The sequence below is a fragment of the Schistocerca cancellata genome, chromosome 1 (genome assembly GCF_023864275.1).
Source record: "Schistocerca cancellata isolate TAMUIC-IGC-003103 chromosome 1, iqSchCanc2.1, whole genome shotgun sequence".
Taxonomy (NCBI): domain Eukaryota; kingdom Metazoa; phylum Arthropoda; class Insecta; order Orthoptera; family Acrididae; genus Schistocerca; species Schistocerca cancellata.
Window position 1 is genome coordinate 349260386 of NC_064626.1, and position 18789 is coordinate 349279174.

Genomic DNA, 18789 nt, shown 5'->3' on the forward strand with positions numbered 1-18789 from the left:
CAACACACTTCGTAGGTGATCGTTGCACCATGAGGGAGGACATCGAACAGAATAAACCTTTCAGAGACCCAGAAGACCGTTGCCTTGACTTTACCGACTGAGGCTGCGGTTTTGGAATGGTGGAGATAGGTTGGAAGGAGTCTGGGAAATTGTCGTGAATCTGTTAAGCAAATCGCATACAAGGAGCTAATGTGACTAGCTCTATAACAATTCTCCAGCCTCTGGAATCTTCAACAATGGAGGATGACAGCAGACATTGAACTAATTTAGAGGCATGCTGCTAGGATCATGAGAGATCGGTGCTCTCCATACGGAAGTCTGAGTTTGCCTGGGGATCTTCATTAGGAATTGTTGGAAGAAAAGCAATCTTGTTTTTGCAAAAATCCTGTTGGATACACTTAGGAAACCCGTATTCGAGGAACCTATGTGATATTTCTGCTGCCACCCTGATATATCTGGCACAGGCTTCATGAGATCCAGGGATATTAGATAGTGCACAAGACATACTGTCATGTATTTTTGTTTTTGCAATATGTGATTGGGACATGAGAGAAGATTGCTAATATTGTTATGAAGTACCTTCAGCTCTGCACTATGTAGTGGCTTACAGAGTCTGTATATGAATTTAAATATAAATATATACAGGAACTGACACTCTCTATACACATTTAAGTCAATGCTTTCATAATTAAAGGAATCAATGTATCTGAATAGCATCAAGAGGCATGATGGCAGTGGAGGGGGGGAGACAGTATTTGTGAAATTATGGAGTAACATAGCTTGTTGATATTGATCTGTATCAAAAGTGGATCATGAGTGCAGCACTGAGGAAAACTGCTTATAAACAGATATTCCACCAGAATCATAAATATCAAAAGAGTTCATTGAAATTTGTATCATATGGGACTCTGAAGAAAATGTATGGTATCTGCACCAATGTAAACGATACTGTACTAATTGAATGATTTAACATTGCTCAACATAATCAAAGCTGGGCTACTGTTGATTGGTAGCAAGTGATCTTCTCCAACGATCCACATTTTCTGCATCATAGGAGGGATGGACATCGATGTATCAGAGAGCAAACATTTGGAATGAAAACTTAGCAGACTTTTTAGAAACACATGCCTTTTTGTCTTTAGTAATTCTATTGTGATGTTCTTTAGTAACTTAATCCACAAGGAAGGTGCTTTTGACCAATATGCCCATGAATGGTACCTGGAATACAGGACTTTCCAGAAAGATAACACTGCAAGTGTCTGTAAATTTGCCTAAGAACTTAATCAAAACTTCATAGAACTCCTTTCCTGCCAAAATTTACCATATCCCAATTTGGAACGTGTGGATATCTCTTATTTGTTGCATCCATCCTTCACCACTCACATGTCAACAGCAAGGCAGAGAGCTTGGTCCCAGACACTGTGCAGACTCACCAGGAGCCAACTGACACACTTTCAGATTGGCTTACTTCCGTGTCTGTTGTAATTGACTCTGCATACTAACAAGGAAACAAGGAAGCTTGAGGTTAAATGTCCTGTCTACGAAGAGATCAGTATAGACAGAGTCTAAGGTTGGACTGAACAACACTGGAGAAGGAAATCAATTGTCTCCTGTTTCAAGAAACCATCTTGGATGATATTTGCATTAATCGATTCAGGGAGACCTTGGGAGACCAAAACCTGTATGGCTTGATGAAACTTGAATTCTGCTCTTTTCTAAAGTGACAAAAGGACTTTCATCACTGCACCACATTATACAGTTTGAGTATTGCAGATAATGTTCACCTACATTGAAGACTTATAATCTATACTCAGTCTGGATGACCATTGATTCACTCTCTTCATACAGTTAATGCCTCTCAGCTAACCCTGTTTTAAAAGTCAGAAATGAATATAATAGATATAATGTATCTTGTTCGAATAAGTGTTTCAACCTAGCATCAATAAGTCTTTTTCATTTATTGATGGTACATAAAATTACTAATCATTATATGATACACCATATCTGCCATATTTATTGCTTATCTGATGATAACATTAGCAGAAATGTGCTAAATTGTGCAAAATCAGTCAACAAATTGTGATCTAGATTTGAACATCAATTTATCAAGTGCCAACATGATTGATGATCCCTGTAAGGATTTTTAATCCTACAATGTTACAGAGAAAATGAGAATTACAAAGAATGCAGAAAACTTATGATGAATAATGCTACATATAAGCGGCAATCAAATGAAAATGAGACAGATGGACAAATAAGTAAACTGTTTATTATTTCAAAAGTAATCATCATAACTGTTAATAAAATTTATCGCATTGTGAGATATGATGGTCAGTACATTCATGGAAAAATGTTTTCGGTTGTCTTAAGAACCATGATTGTACCCAAATGGGGATCTCTTTGTCTGAAACAAATCAACAACCATGAATGTCTTTCTTCAAGGCTCCAAATATATGGAACGTGCGTGGAGAGACTGGCACTGTATGGAGGGTGTCCATGTGAACACTTAGCAAAATTTAAGTGTGTCAAGTCCAACTGCCCAGGAACATTGACGGATGGCATCAGTCTGTTGCATGATAATGCCTGCCCTCATGTTGCCAAGGTTGTTTCTATTGTGCTGCAGAAGTTTCACTGGGAAGCCCTTACGCATCCTCCATACAGTCTCATGGGTACAATCATGGTTTGGTAGGAAACCGTAAACAATTTTCTATGAAGGCAATGAGTGCCTTGATGATGGGGCATGAGTTGTGCTTGGGTAGCTCAGTTGGTAGAGCACTTGCCCACGAAAGGCAAAGATCCCGAGTTTGAGTCTCGGTCCGGCACACAGTTTTAATCTGCCAAGAAGTTTCATATCAGCACACACTCCACTGCAGAGTGAAAATTTCATTCTGGAAATATCCCCCTGGTGGTGGCTAACCCATGTCTCTGCAATATCCTTTCTTCCAGCCCATGAAGGGCAGAGTTCCCAAGTTCGAGTCTCAGTCTGACACACAGTTTTAATCTGCCAAGAAGTTTCATATCAGTGAACACTTCGCTGCAGAGTGTAAATTTCATTTTGTAATTAGTGCCTTGTCACGCAGTGGAATACCGAGCGAGGTGGCGCAGTGGTTAGCACACTGGACTCGCATTCGAGAGGACGACGGTTCAATCCCGTCTCCGGCCATCCTGATTTAGGTTTTCCGTGATTTCCCTAAATCGCTTCAGGCAAATGCCGGGATGGTTCCTTTGAAAGGGCACGGCCGATTTCCTTCCCCATCCTTCCCTCACCCGAGCTTGTGCTCCGTCTCTAATGACCTTGTTGTCGACGGGACGTTAAACACTAATCACCACCACCACCACACAGTGGAATAGACATATTAAAAATTATAGTGATTACTTTTGAAACAGTAAACAGTTCACTAACTTTCTTTTTTTTTCATATATCTCATTTTTACTTGACTGTCCCTTATACACTCATTGAAAGAATCTTTCCAATCCATAATTTCTTGCAATAGGGGAAAATTACCAATGAGATCACCCTAATTAGCTATTCTCTTCATTAAAGCATTTGTATGGCATATGCAAGCAATCTGTAATTTCAGTAAGTTCCCAGTGATAAGGATAAAAATGTGTGTGGATTGGAGGGTGGGGGGTTAGTTTGTAACTGTCTCCCATATCCCCAAATTATAACTTGCCCTCACCCCCACTTCTGAAGCCTGGTTTACATCTGAGTGTGCAAGTGAACAAGCATCAACAACTGATAATTCTCTCTGATGTGAACTGAGACCTTCGATACTCTACAATACCATAGCAAAGTTTCAGTGAGAACTTCATTGATGAACATGAGTGAGCTGTGTAAGTGACAGCTGTGTGAATTAAGGGCACTGTTGCCACATGAAGCGTATTAGCTATTGGACATCTGTGCAATAGTAGTCATTTCTTAATGATTCTTATTGGACAAAATGATACTGTTACACCACCATATATTTTCTGGCCAGAGGCTGAGGGAAAAAGTTATTTTTATGGGCAGAAGATAGGACCATTGGGGTAAAGAACCCACGTACCTCTCCCATCTAATTCTGAAACAGTCTGTTTTTTTGCCCTGGTCAGTTTTTATGCTCCGTCTATGCCTGCACCATTGACAGGGCGACCCATCTCACCACCCCCTCAGTATGGCTCTGATCATGGCTCTGACTGTACACCGTGATGATTATTAGCTCCAAAAACTATAATGTAGTGTTTGTATGCTATGCTCATTATCTTATTTTCTCTTCCATTCCCTCTGGTGAAAAGGCCCAAGTGAATGGCAATCAATATGTTCTGCATGCATCAAAGATTCATCGAAGTAATGCTGGTTTGCTTGTATTAACTTTCATTCACTCCACTATAAACCAGTCTAAACACCCTATAGATACCTACAGTTTTAATAAAAGTCACAGCAAAGTATATAAAATGTTTTAATGTAATATTAATAATTTCTTTATATCAGTGCTTAGTACATTGCTATAACATAACGTCTAAGAAACTGCAATTCAGAATAACATAATATTTAAAATCCATTCATTCTAATATTTTAAATGGACATGTGTTGTCATGCAATTAATTTAAGAACTGTAATACCGACAAATTCTAGCAAATTTGACAACATCATTATTTGCACAATATAAAATCAAAGTGTGCACTCACCATTATCAGTATTTTTCTAAACACTATGACTGTAAACACATATCTAGAGACTGGCTCTATGAGTATGTAAATGGGGGACTGTTGCCACAATACCAAAATTTTGTTGGTGATACAAAAAATTTATTACATTCCAGAGATCTGACAGTTATCCAATCAGTATATGAATAAAACTCTGTACTCCAAATTCCAAGAGTGGTGGGTGGGTGGGGGTTGGAGGAGGGGAGGGGGGGACAAGTGTGGATACCTATGGTTGTGGTCACACTTTCTTGTTTTCTCTGGGAATTAGACATTTCACATGGATTTGGTAGAATTTGAAGTGAAAGTGTAGATGAGTTACAAGGTGAAGCTGCCATCAACCTAAAGGTTGGCTTGACCATCACAGTGCTTTACTAGGCATGATCCTAAGGGAGGTGATAAGCCTTTGCCATCCTGTGATGTTTAAATTGGCTTATCCGGCCAGTTATAGGGGGACCTACAGTTTAACATGGACAGTGAACTATGGCGAAATACATCATTTTTCACATACATAAATGGTTGCCAGGGATGACATAGAAGATAAGTGGCAGTAATAGTCCCAGGACAAACTAAGCATAGAACACCAAACCTTTGGGATTGTAATCTTGCACTTACCCATGAACTTCCGAACCACATATCAATAAATATCATCAAAAATAACATACTGCAATGATAAATAATATATCCTAGATTCGTGTTTTAAACAGCTCGCGCCGGCCGCGGTGGTCTAGCGGTTCTAGGCGCGCAGTCCGGAACCGCACGACTGCTACGGTCGCAGGTTCGAATCCTGCCTCGGGCATGGATGTGTGTGATGTCCTTAGGTTAGTTAGGTTTAAGTAGTTCTAAGTTCTAGGGGACTGATGACCACAGCTGTTACGTCCCATAGTGCTCAGAGCCATTTGAACCATTTGAAACAGCTCGCAACTCACTTCAGTCCAGTACATTTTAAAGAGGATTCTGAGATATATCATGTTTCCCCAGCCCCTTTTCAGGATCGAGCTAACATCATCAACGTTCCCTTGCCCCAAACTATACTTGCAAACTTCCTTCTCTTGAATATACAGGCAAATTGAGGGAGGGAAGATTAGAGTTTAATGTTCTGTTGATGAAATGGATGCTACAGACAGAGCACAAGTTCTGATGGAAACTTTCAAGGCAATCATCTAAGTGTTTGCCTTAAATGAAATCACAGAAGCTCCATATCTGTGGGTGATCATTTGAATCACCATTCTCCATTGTCTTAACACTTTGCCACCTTACCTCAGTGGTTGATATCTCAGCTAGGATGACAGATCCTGGATGTCTGTAGAAGGCTGGCCAGTAGCTAACCTTTGAACAGTTCTCTTATTCTTGTCCTGTTTCTTACGTTTGAGTCTCCTGTAAGATTATCAGCATTCAGTTGGCACGATACATGGCTAAAGAAATGTTAAAATGACTGATGTCTTCTGATAGTTGTAGGTAGATATTTGTTCTTCCCAAACTGTGGTCTGATTTTTGTATCGCATCACATGTCCTGATTCAGCTATATTTTAAAGCAGTAAATTTATCAGGATAAGAGAATAGTTTACTGCCCCTAACATGATATGAGACAAACCAGTTGTGCTCACACTAACTATTAGGTGATAACTACTTTTGTTTCACTGTGGAATTTATATCATTCACCTGAGAAGTCAATTACATTCCCTGGGGATGATCTAGTTGTGACAGAGGTATAACTGTCTATTTTGAATTTTGAGTGAGGAGTCATTCTACAGCTCTTTTATTGTATGGACATGTTACTCAAAATAGGGAAATGCATAGGTTGAAGAATGAGTTGATCCAGTCCCTGCAGAGAATTATGGATCTGTAGCTGATTCAACTTTGGACAGTCATTCTTAAAAATATTTTATTGACTGACATTATTAATTAAGAGAATGGAATTCTTGAAAGTGTGTACTATCTGAATTCATAACATTCAAGTGTAAATTGATACAGTTTGTCTCAAAAGCCTCATTACTAACTGAATCAGTCATAATTCTTAAACTACATGACATATACAACTGTGTTTCTGAATGCAGTGTACTATACCTCTTAGAGTTTTACTCATATTCAATAAACTTCATTGTGAACTCATCCTAATGTCCCTAGAACAGTGACATGATACTCTAGTTCTCTAATGGAAGATTTATCAGTCATGAAAATGGCCATGCAGTTTAGCTGCAATAGCTTTTCTGTCTGTTAGTCAGAAGTGCAATTTTAGATGTTTAGGAGGTTGTCTGAAGCTGACAGGGAGTAATGCAGGAAGGTTATCAAGGAAAAGGATCTCATCACAGGACTTGATATAAGAAATTATTGCTCAGCAAAGAAATCTTGGTAGTGTTGCGCACTGAGGAGGATGTTGTTGTCTGTTTTGGAAGTGGGAAATGAATTGGTTAGAATAATAGTAAAGAAGACTTCCTGGGAGATCTGTTTGCAGATAAGGTCAATAGAGTAGTAGTGGGAGAGGAAAACCTGAAAATGGTAACTGATGATGATTGAGCTGAAACAATGCCCATAGATATCTAGCCTGAAGGAAAAAGAGCATTTGACTTGGATAGGGTGGCAGTATTTGAAATGGAGATGTTACTGCTTTTTGGGTGGTATTACTTTGTTTGATGTTTGGATTTAAGTGTCAGACAGATGTCAACATGCTGGAAGGTGACTTGGGATTTGGATAAATTTAAAGTGAATTCCAGTGTGAAAAAATAACTTAGCTGTTGGAGTAAGTCCATACAAAAATATGTCACTATTGTGTATTAAAATTTCTCAGATTCACTGTAGGCGTCTTAAAAAGTAACCTGTTTTCTAATTTCCTGGTTACAAATGCATTCCTTCTGTTAAATTACAAACTTGTACTTCATTCCTGATATTGAGTGGACATTGCTAGCCTTTGTGAAGACAAACTTTTGTCATTCACTGCGAGGCATTATTAGCACTTCCATTCCTTTGCATAGAAAGGTGTACGCTAGGATTAATACATGTTCTCTTTTATTTTTTTTTTCATGAGGCTGCCTCTGATTGACAGTTGGTGACACTCACTTAGCATAGCATTCAACATTTTCAGCAGAAAACCACGAACAAAAACTTCAAAGATAAATTGTGTTATGAAAGGAAACACACTAGTCCAACATCCTTGTAAAAGTGATCCACAGATGAATAGAACAATGATCACCACCACCCCCACCACAGCCACCACCACCACCACCACCATTATACTACTACTACTACTACTACTACTACTACTACATGTCATATAGTTTAATATTTATAAAGGGATGCATTTATAATGCATCTAGCCTGAGTTCACATAATAACACAATCTGACTAACAATACCATTAGCAGATGGAGGCAGTTATCTTCACTTTTTTGTGTTTTTATAATTTCAGATCTTTTTTAACGGTATACATTCTATTAAAATTTCTCTGATTGATTATATGACTTGTAAAAGTCGTGTGTTTTGTAATTCCTGAAGCACTGTTTCTTCCATTTTGTAAAATTGTAAATTCAAATTTGAGTCTCGTGAGTCATTTCACAATTCAAAAAGTGCAACTCACAGAGTGTGACTCTACACATTAAGATTTGTTATGCAAGGTTACCATTTTCCTTTCTTCTTCTGCTATGTGTGATGAAATCTTATACGCTGTGTTGTTCTACAAACGGTGTTGCCATCTCTGACTGTAGCTGCCAGTCACCAGTCTAGCTTCATAAACTCACACTCTCTCTCTGCGTTGCTGTAGTTTTCTTTCTATTTTATTTTCATAAAAGTGCATGCACACACCACCTGTTCACCCCACTTCCTTGCAGGCACATTTTTGTATCATTGTGCACATGACTTAGGAATTTGCAGAAAATTGTGAAATGTGTTGCAGTACAGAAATATCTAATTCTGCATCTTTCATAACAGAGTTGAAACCATGAGGCAGTCTGGATGGTTGCTGCAATGAGGTGGTATTGCATTCCCCATCGTGTTTGATAGTATTCAAAGGCTGGGAAGCCTTATAGTGATTATAAACAATTTGGTTCAGAAAAGTGTAGCTCGAATGAGGCAGGAAGAAAGTGATAGAATTATAACAGTGACTGGTGTGGTTGATTCAGTGGCAATATGGCTTCAGAGGAGAGCAGTGCAGAAAGGAAGAAGCGTTACAGGTATGTAATATTTTATTTCAAAAAAATTAATGTTTTAATAATGTATTTTTTATTGCTTGTATTTGCAACAAACTTCTTTTTCCCCACTGTTTTACCTTCCACTCCAGGACTTACAGGTTAGTAAAAGATTTTAAAAAAAATCATTTATTTTTAAGAATCTGATACTCAGGTTCATTACTGTATGGACTATGGGATTTGTGGAGCTAGAGACACCCGAAGACTCTCATTGTATACTGACTTTTGTTATTAAACCTTATTTCAAGTTATTCCCATGTTTTTGAACTACTGATTAAACCTTCCAAGATAACTTTCGAAGGATGCAGAGATAAAAGTTCATTTCTTAGAAATCCTACCCTAGCAACTTCTTCATATTCATGATAAATATTTTACTTTGGCTCAAGTTTCTAAACTCTGTGGAATGTAAAGTTGGTATTTACATAATCTTTTTTAGGATTAGAGACAAGACTTATAACTGCTGAAAGGAAATTATTGAAAGATGTATTGCGTGTGCAAATTTCAATTCATGTATCTTTATATCTCGTATCCTAGTATACTTAGTTATGAATCATCTGCATTCAATCTGTAGTTTGGATGGTAATAATTCTTAGTCTTTGTTTAACCAGTGGTTACCAATCACAGAAAATAACTACAGATTTCAGAAAATATGAACAACATTTCATGGCAGTCAGATACCAGAACTGTTGTTGTTGTAGTTGTTGTAGTCTTCAGTCCTGAGACTGGTTTGATGCAGCTCTCCATGCTACTCTATCCTGTGCAAGCTTCTTCATCTCCCAGTATCTACTGCAACCTACATCCTTCTGAATCTGCTTAGTGTAGTCATCTCTTGGTCTCCCTCTACGATTTTTACCCTCCACACTGCCCTCCAATGCTAAATTTGTGATCCCTTGATGCCTCAAAACATGTCCTACCCACCGATCCCTTCTTCTAGTCAAGTTGTGCCACAAACTTCTCTTCTCCCCAATCCTATTCAATACCTCCTCATTAGTTACGTGATCTACCCACCTTATCTTCAGCATTCTTCTGTAGCACCACATTTCGAAAGCTTCTATTCTCTTCTTGTCCAAACTAGTTATCGTCCATGTTTCACTTCCATACATGGCTACAATCCATACAAATACTTTCAGAAACGACTTCCTGACACTTAAATCTATACTCGATGTTAACAAATTCCTCTTCTTGAGAAACGCTTTCCTTGCCATTGCCAGTCTACATTTTATATCCTCTCTACTTCGACAATCATCGGTTATTTTACTCCCTAAATAGCAAAACTCCTTTACTACTTTAAGTGTCTCATTTCCTAATCTAATTCCCTCAGCATCACCCGACTTAATTCGACTACATTCCATTATCATCGTTTTACTTTTGTTGATGTTCATCTTATATCCTCCTTTCAAGACACTGTCCATTCCGTTCAACTGCTCTTCCAAGTCCTTTGCTGTCTCTGACAGAATTACAATGTCATCGGCGAGCCTCAAAGTTTTTACTTCTTCTCCATGAATTTTAATACCTACTCCGAATTTTTCTTTTGTTTCCTTTACTGCTTGCTCAATATACAGATTGAATAACATCGGAGAGAGGCTACAACCCTGTCTTACTCCTTTCCCAACCACTGCTTCCCTTTCATGCCCCTCGACTCTTATAACTGCCATCTGGTTTCTGTACAAACTGTAAATAGCCTTTCGCCCCCTGTATTTTACCCCTGCCACCTTCAGAATTTGAAAGAGGGTATTCCAGTTAACATTGTCAAAAGCTTTCTCTAAGTCTACAAATGCTAGAAACGTAGGTTTGCCTTTTCTTAATCTTTCTTCTAAGATAAATCGTAAGGTCAGTATTGCCTCACGTGTTCCAACATTTCTACGGAATCGAAACTGATCTTCCCCGAGGTCGGCTTCTACCAGTTTTTCCATTCGTCTGTAAAGAATTCGCGTTAGTATTTTGCAGCTGTGACTTATTAAACTGATAGTTCGGTAATTTTCACATCTGTCAACACCTGCTTTCTTTGGGATTGGAATTATTATATTCTTCTTGAAGTCTGAGGGTATTTTGCCTGTCTCATACATCGTGCTCACCAGATGGTAGAGTTTTGTCATGACTGGCTCTCCCGAGGCCATCAGTAGTTCAAATGGAATGTTGTCTACTCCCAGGGCGTTGTTTCGACTCAGGTCTTTCAGTGCTCTCTCAAACTCTTCACGCAGTATCTTATCTCCCATTTCGTCTTCATCTACATCCTCTTCCATTTCCATAATATTGTCCTCAAGTACATCGCCCTTGTATAAACCCTCTATATACTCCTTCCACCTTTCTGCCTTCCCTTCTTTGCTTATAACTGGGTTGCCATCTGAGCTCTTGGTATTCATGCAAGTGGTTCTCTTCTCTCCAAAGGTCTCTTTAATTTTCCTGTAGGCAGTATCTATCTTACCCCTAGTGAGACAAGCCTCTACATCCTTACATTTGTCCTCTAGCCATCCCTGCTTAGTCATTTTGCACTTCCTGTCGATATCATTTTTGAGACATTTGTATTCCTTTTTGCCTGCTTCATTTACTGCATTTTTATATTTTCTCCTTTCATCAATTAAATTCAATATTGTTATACCAGAACAAGGCATACAAAAATAAATAAATATTTTAGGTTTCTTGTGCAGTAAGGACTACTGTAGGTAGCTGTATAAATGAATTAAATAATTCTTATCCAGCAGAAGAAATTTTCAGTGAAATTATCAGGTGATTGGCTATATCCTTTGTTGTCCACACAGTCAAGTCCAAGAAATCAGCTGGTGATGATGAAATATCGAATCAGGTAATAAAGCAAGTAAGTGAGCCAATACTCTCACCACTGCTGGACATAGCAAACAGCTCTTTCAGAGAAGGAATTTTTCCAGAATAACATAAGATAAGCAGGGTGGCACCAGTGTGCAAGAAAGGGGATAAGGATGACCCCAACAACTACAGGCCTGTTTAACTGATATTACATTTCTCAAAACTGCTGGAAAGGCTTATGTACAATAGATTAGTTGGTTATCTGGACAAATACAACATTCTCATTCCATCACAGCATGGTTTCAGAAAGAGTGATCTGTGAGGTGTGTTTGAATATTTTATTTGGTAAAAACCTTCCGTGTGAAGCAAGCGTCTAGCTTAGAGTCCTGACCACATACAATTTTAATCTTTTATACAGGTTTATTACAATGCTCCAATATCCTCAGAATGCCACAATTTTATCAGTAAAGGTGTCCTGAAAATGTTGGAGCATTAGAAGATCAAAAGACATATAGGAGGTGGAATCCAAAATTTTCGAGACTGGTGCTGCCATCTGGAAAGTAGGAGTATTAGATCTTTGCACCGCTAGGTGGCGAGAGCTGCATATCTGACGAGTTAGTGTGCGGAGTGGCATTCAGCGGGGAGGATGTGTTGCGTGTCCACAGTGATTTCTGCAATACTCTGCGTTTGGTGTGTGGCGATTTTACGATGGATCCGCGAACAGAACAGCAGGCCTTCGTCCGACTGCAGCTGATGATCCAACCTTCTTGTCACGGGTTATCATCGGCGACAAGAGCTGGGTTTACGGTTATGACCCAGAGTGAAAGCAACAATCGTCCCAGTGGAAGAGCCCGGGCTCTCTGAGACCCAAAGAAGTGAGACAGGTGAAGAGCAAAGTCAAGAGCATGATCATCATTTTCTTTGATACCAAGGGGACTGTGCACAAAGAATTCATCCCACCCATCCAAACAGTGAATTCTGTGTACTACTGTGACATTTTGCAATGGCTCCGTGAAAATGTTTGGCCATGACGGCCCGAACTTTGTTGTCAAGGGAACTGCCTGCTGCATCATGACAATGCACCCCGTCACATGTCCTTGCTCACCAGGACCTTTTTAGCAAAAACAACACAGCAGTTGTACCCCACCCACCGTAATCGCCAGATTTGGCACCTTGCGACTTCATGCTCTTTCCTAAACTGAAACTCAAGTTGAAAGGCCATCGGTCCGACACTCTAGAGAGGATTCAAGAAGCATCGTTGGCGGCAATAAACACCCTCAAAGAACAGGACTTCCAGAAAACATTTGATCATTGGCAGAGGCGCTGGGACTGGTGTGTAAGGTAAGTTTTTCAACAGTGGCAGCACCAGTCTCGAAAATTTTGGATACCACCTTGTAGGCTGTTTTTGGCATCAGAAGCAGCTTATAAATGTGCTTCATTGTAAAGGAAAAGAAGCTGTTCATTTACTGATTTTTTAATGTTGGGAAATTGTGTAATTTTAGGAAAATGAGCTAACTTTTCCAGCAGGAAATCAGAAATGTAGATTGTTAGAATTTACTTAAGAATATGACTTTACAGTTGAACTTATTAAGCAACAAGTTCAGCATCTTAGAAAATAGGGATTCTACTGATAAAGATAAGACATTTTTAAAAACAAAGGTACTTATGCAAACAACAAAAGATGTTGCAGGTAAAAAGGAATCTTTAATGAAAAAAAAAACTATTAAAGAAAAGGAGAGAGTCATGATAATAGGAACAATATAGTGTATCCTAAATTAAACAAAGCTATTTGGAACTGTCTTTAAGAGGATGTGTGATGGTAGAGTGATAATTTGGCAAGAGAAATGGTTTAAAAAAATAAGAGTGTGAAGAAAACAAAGCAAAATTATTATCGTAGACATCAGACTTCATCTGTGAAGGTGATAGATGGCACAGTACCTACAAACCTATAAAAAGTGTACTGAGGAGTCCCCACATCAATGCTACACCTTCCACTACACTTCATCAAAATAGTGAGAAATTAAAAATAGAAAGAGGTTTGGGCAAAGAGATTCCAAATTATTTTTTTATTAATTCAAGATTTTCCTGCTCATGCAATGGAAACTTAATACAATAAATAACCAAGCTTTTTAACCTATAATTTGCACTTCCCAATTCCATGCTTGATGCTGGTGACGTACTTAACACACCTGGCCCTCCTGAAATGTGAGCTTTTTCTCTATGTTCAATTTCCTTAAGTCATGGGTCTCAATCTTTCTAAAATTTACCTAGTTGGAATAGGAGTTGCAACTTCACACTTAAGTGTGAGTTTTGTGGAGGTCCTGCAGTGCAATGAATGGTCCTGGGCTAATACAGCTCTGTGAATACGGTGATGTGCAGGCTGCTGCTGACCGAAATGAAATCTCATATGAGTACAGTGCCTGTTGCTACAATTGGGAGATGAAGATGTACTAGACACAACTTACACATGAATAAGAGAGGGAAAGATAGGCTGACTGCGGTTCTAGCAGAAAATATACAGGGAGCCTTTCTCACATAAAGTAAGATCCCTGTGGTTACTGGTATCAGGGGGATATCTTTTATTAAGTTTATCTGAACACCTCTCTCGCCCCCCCCCCCCCCCCCCCAAAAAAAAAAGCTCGAATAATTTTTTTAAAAACTATATGTTCTCAAATAGTGTACAAAACAACCTTATCACCTTCACAATACTCCCTCTTATAACTAATACATTTGCCTCACTGGTGCTTCCCCGTTCAAAACATTTTTTGTTGTCATCTTTAGAAATAGCTGACAGCTCCTCCCTCATTTTTTTCTTGACTTCTTCAGTGTTGTCAAATAGGTGTTTTTTCATGCCACTTTTCATGTTTGGAAATAAGAAAAAGCCGCATGGAGGCAGGTCGGGCAAGTAAGATGCGTGGGGAGCAGAACTGCGCCATTTGTAGCCAAGAACGGTGTGCAGGTGCATTGTCGTGGTGGAAGGACCAGTCTCCTGTCTTTCTTGATGAACACTTTTGTGAAATCTTCTTAAAACTTCCAAATAAAAAACTTGATTGATGGTCTGACCTAGAGGAACAAACTGTGAATGAGCTACACCCTTGGCATCAAAAAAGCAAATTGACGTTGTTTTGATGTTCGATTTGACTTGACAACATTTTTTAGATGTCTTCCATTAGCTTGACTGTTGCATTGTTTCTGGGTTGTAACTATAGCACTATGACTCATCACCAGTAATGACCTTTGCAGAAAATCTGGATCAATTTCAAGCTGCTGTTGCAAAGCACAGCATGTTTCAACTTAACGTTCCTTTTGATTGTCAGTCAGAACCCGAGGAACAAATTTGGCAGCAACTCTTTTCATTCCCAAATCTTCCATCAAAATTCACTGAACTGAGCTCCAAGATAACCCACTAATCTCTGACAGTTAATCAAGTGTCTATCGAATATTTTCAATATTTTCGTCGATTCGGACAGTTGGTGGATGTCCAGAATGAAGTTTGTCATCAATTGAAATGCTGCCATTTTTAAATTAAGCAAACCACTCGTGTGCTAGAGCTTTTCCCATAGTGTCATCTTGGTAAGCTGATTTCAACGTTAAAGCAGTTTCAGCAGCATTTTTACTGAGTAAGTAACAAAATTTCACATCTGCACATTGTTCACTTAAACTTGCCCTCACAAAGAATGAAAAAAGAACAAAACAGTGCTAGCAAAAACAATCACTGCAGATGAACACAACAAGCCAGGTCAACAACACAGGCGGTAGCACAGAATTGGCAATGAGTTGCGCTATACACGCCCAGTGGTAGAAGTGCATACTACTCAAGCTCCACCCATGGCACTGTTCCATGGCAATGTTATTCCGATATTTTTTTTTAAATTTTTATTTTTTTTTGTTTTGGTACTCCCTCATAATGTCTGGGTTCATGAAATTAAATGTAAAGAATTGCATATAGAAGTAATACAGGAAAAGGAGGTGTTTTTACATTGTATTAAGACAGAACACAAGTTCAGAAGCATTGAAACAAGTAGATTTCATAGAGATCAGTACATAGAAGAGAGTGCTTGTGAATTAATACTAAAAAAGAGTTGAGATTTGATTGTAATTGGAGAAAAATGATCAGAAAACCTTATTTGGTTCTACAATGTGATCCCAGTTTACTTCCCAACATTCGTGGATACGGGCAGTAGCACTGTGATAGTGTTTTCTTTGACGAAGTCCAAAGCAAGAAAATATTCATGTTGGACAGTGTGGTAGAATAAAAGGAGGTAGTGCCTCAGGTAGTGCTTATGGTTTAACGTCGCTTCAGTGGAAATCTGTTAGAATAATTAATGACTCCTGCACAAGAATGTTTATGAATAGTTTACGAGAGATGGCCTAGGATGAAATATTAAACGAACTAAATGCTGACATAAAATTTAATTTGTTCCATGGTAAATTAATACCATTGTTTGAAAATAGCTTTCCTCATAAATGAATCAGAAAGAGCATTATACACCAATGTAAAAACCAATGGATCACTAGAGGGATTAAAGTATCTTGTGAAAGGAAAAGGGAAATATATCTGTTCACAAGAACTACTTAAGATCCTGCAGTAGCCACACACTGCAAAAACTACTCAAAATTACTAAGAAAAGTTATTAAAATCAAAGAACTTCCACATTATGTCAGAAATCAATAATTCTGACAACAGACTCAAATCTGTATTTAATGTAGTGAAATGAGATACAGAACAACAAGCCACTGAACTGAGTAGTGTTACTGTTGATTTAAATGGAAGGGCTATAAATGACCAGTCACAAACAGCAGGTATATTTAATAATTATTTCTCAAATATAGTAAAACTATAGGGACAAGCAGTTCAAGAGAACAATCGAAGAATTAGTTGAAAAAGCAACCCATGTGAAATTCAGTCATCTGGATGTCTTCCCACTTCTCATTCTGAAATTGGAAAAAAATCTTTCAAAAATAAGAGCCCATCTGGATTTGGTGGTGTTTTGGACAGAATACTGAAGGCATGTTACCATATAATAAGTACTTCTTTTCTGAAATACGTGATACATCACTAACTCAGGGTATTTTTCTAGAGAGATTAAAATATACCATCACTAAACTTCTCTATAAGAAAGATAACTGGAGAGATGTAAATAATTACCAACCTGTTTCAGTACTAACATCATTTATGAAACCTTTTGAGATAATGATGATGATGATGATGATGATGATGATGATGATGATGCATTTGTGAATAATATCCCATTGCAGCAACATCAAAATTCTTAGGTGTCCATATTGATGAGAATTTAAACTGGAAAAAATGCATTTTGGAACTGCTAAAACAACTTAGTTCAACCCCATTTAGACTTTGGTTCATTGCAAATCTTTGGGAGAGAGAAATTGGTAAGTTAATGTGTCTTGTGTATCTTCATTCAAAAATTTCACATGGAATAATGTTACAGGACAATTCATTTTCCAGAAGGAAAGTCTTATTAGCTCAAAAATGTGCTGTAAGAGTAATACATGGTGCCCACCCACACTCATCTTGCAGACATTTGTTCAAGCTGTTAGGCAGTTTGACTACTACTTCACAGTATATTCATTATGCTGCAGAGGTTATTGCAAATAACAAACTGTCATTCAAAAGGACAGTGATGTATGCAGTTACAATAAAAAAGGCATACTTTAATCTGCCTTAAGGTTGTCCTTAGCACAAGAAGTGGTGCACAGTGCTACCACCAAAATTTGATCACTTATCCAAAGTATGGCAACATTAAATTTGAAAACAAGCTGAAAAGGTTTCTCCTTGACAACTCCTTCTATTCTGTAGAACCATTTTTGTAATGTGTGTGTAGAAATTACTAATTCACAACCATATTAAAATAAATTAAAAAGTAAGAAAACTGCTAGCATGTGGTCAGCCTGTAGCAACATTTACACACAAATGAGTAATGTGAATATAAAATGACTCATTCTGCATCATAACAATTACTCATTCAAATGGTGCATGGAAAATACTGTTAGATAATTAGTGCTGTTGTGGCTTTGAGATTTGGTAAGATTCTTGAAGACAAGGAGTGATACTGCAACAAAGACAAGGTTTAGCACTTCTACTACTGTGACATGTCTCGGGAACAAAATGTTAGTAAAATTACTTGATCTGAATCATACAATTTTTACCATCAGTGGTACATATGACAGCTGTTGTTAATCAATTGAAACTCTTACTAGGTGCCTCTACTACATGGCGATTCAAGTATGCTGAAAAACTGCCATCTGCACAGAAGAATTCGTTAGGTCAGAGTGCTTGCTTTTGTGAATGATGTCCCAATGTTTGGCATTTTTGTAGTTGTGGATGTGACAGAAGAATATGCTAACATCACACTTAAAAAAGAAAAACATTTTAGATAATGAGAAATTGTGTTATAGGTATGACCCCAAAACCAGTCAGCAATCAAGCCAGTGGAAAACTGCTTCATCATCAAGACTAAATAAACCAAAACAAGTGAGAACCAAGATAAAAACAATGTATATTTCTTTTACGTAAAGAACATAGGCCACCATGACTTTCTCTCACAAACATCATCGTCAACCTGTCTTCAAATGCTAAATTCCTTGTGTAAGGAGAAAGTTGTCTGCATTGTGTTAATCAAAGAATAGGTTCTCCCACCACGACAATACTCCCAGCCGCATAGTGCTGAGTGTTGAATAGTTTTTTTCCCCCCAATTACAAGATAACAGTGCTTTCTGCAACTGTCTACCTTACTGGATCTGTCCACTTGTGGCTATTCCTATTCTTAAGAATGAAACAGACATAAAGTGGAAGTGGCTTCAGGACTTAGAAGAAGTGAAATAGATTTTTTTTAAAAAATACATGGAAGATGTTTACAGAAACTAACAAACAATGGTCAGTTAACACATTCAGAACAGTATTTGGTAGGTGGCATTTAGCAGTTGAACCCATCACAAAATTCCTTCTGCCTGGAGGAATTCAATACTTACATTTATATTTTTATATTTTACATTCTCATTACACCTGATAAAATTTCTGCTAGATCATGTGTGATATGTGTTTGTACCACAGGCATCTACTTTATGCACAGTGCAGAATAAGTTAATTATTTCACTGAATGATATGGAAAGGAAGTGTGTCTCCTTCATAACATATGACCATT

The 18789-nt window shown here is 38.1% G+C and overlaps 1 protein-coding gene across 1 annotated transcript in view; it reads left to right on the plus strand.

The window, feature by feature from the left end:
* LOC126173816 (oxysterol-binding protein-related protein 1-like) overlaps positions 1–18789 on the plus strand; it is a 419616-nt gene that overhangs the window by 300614 nt on the left and 100213 nt on the right. The window lies entirely within an intron of this gene.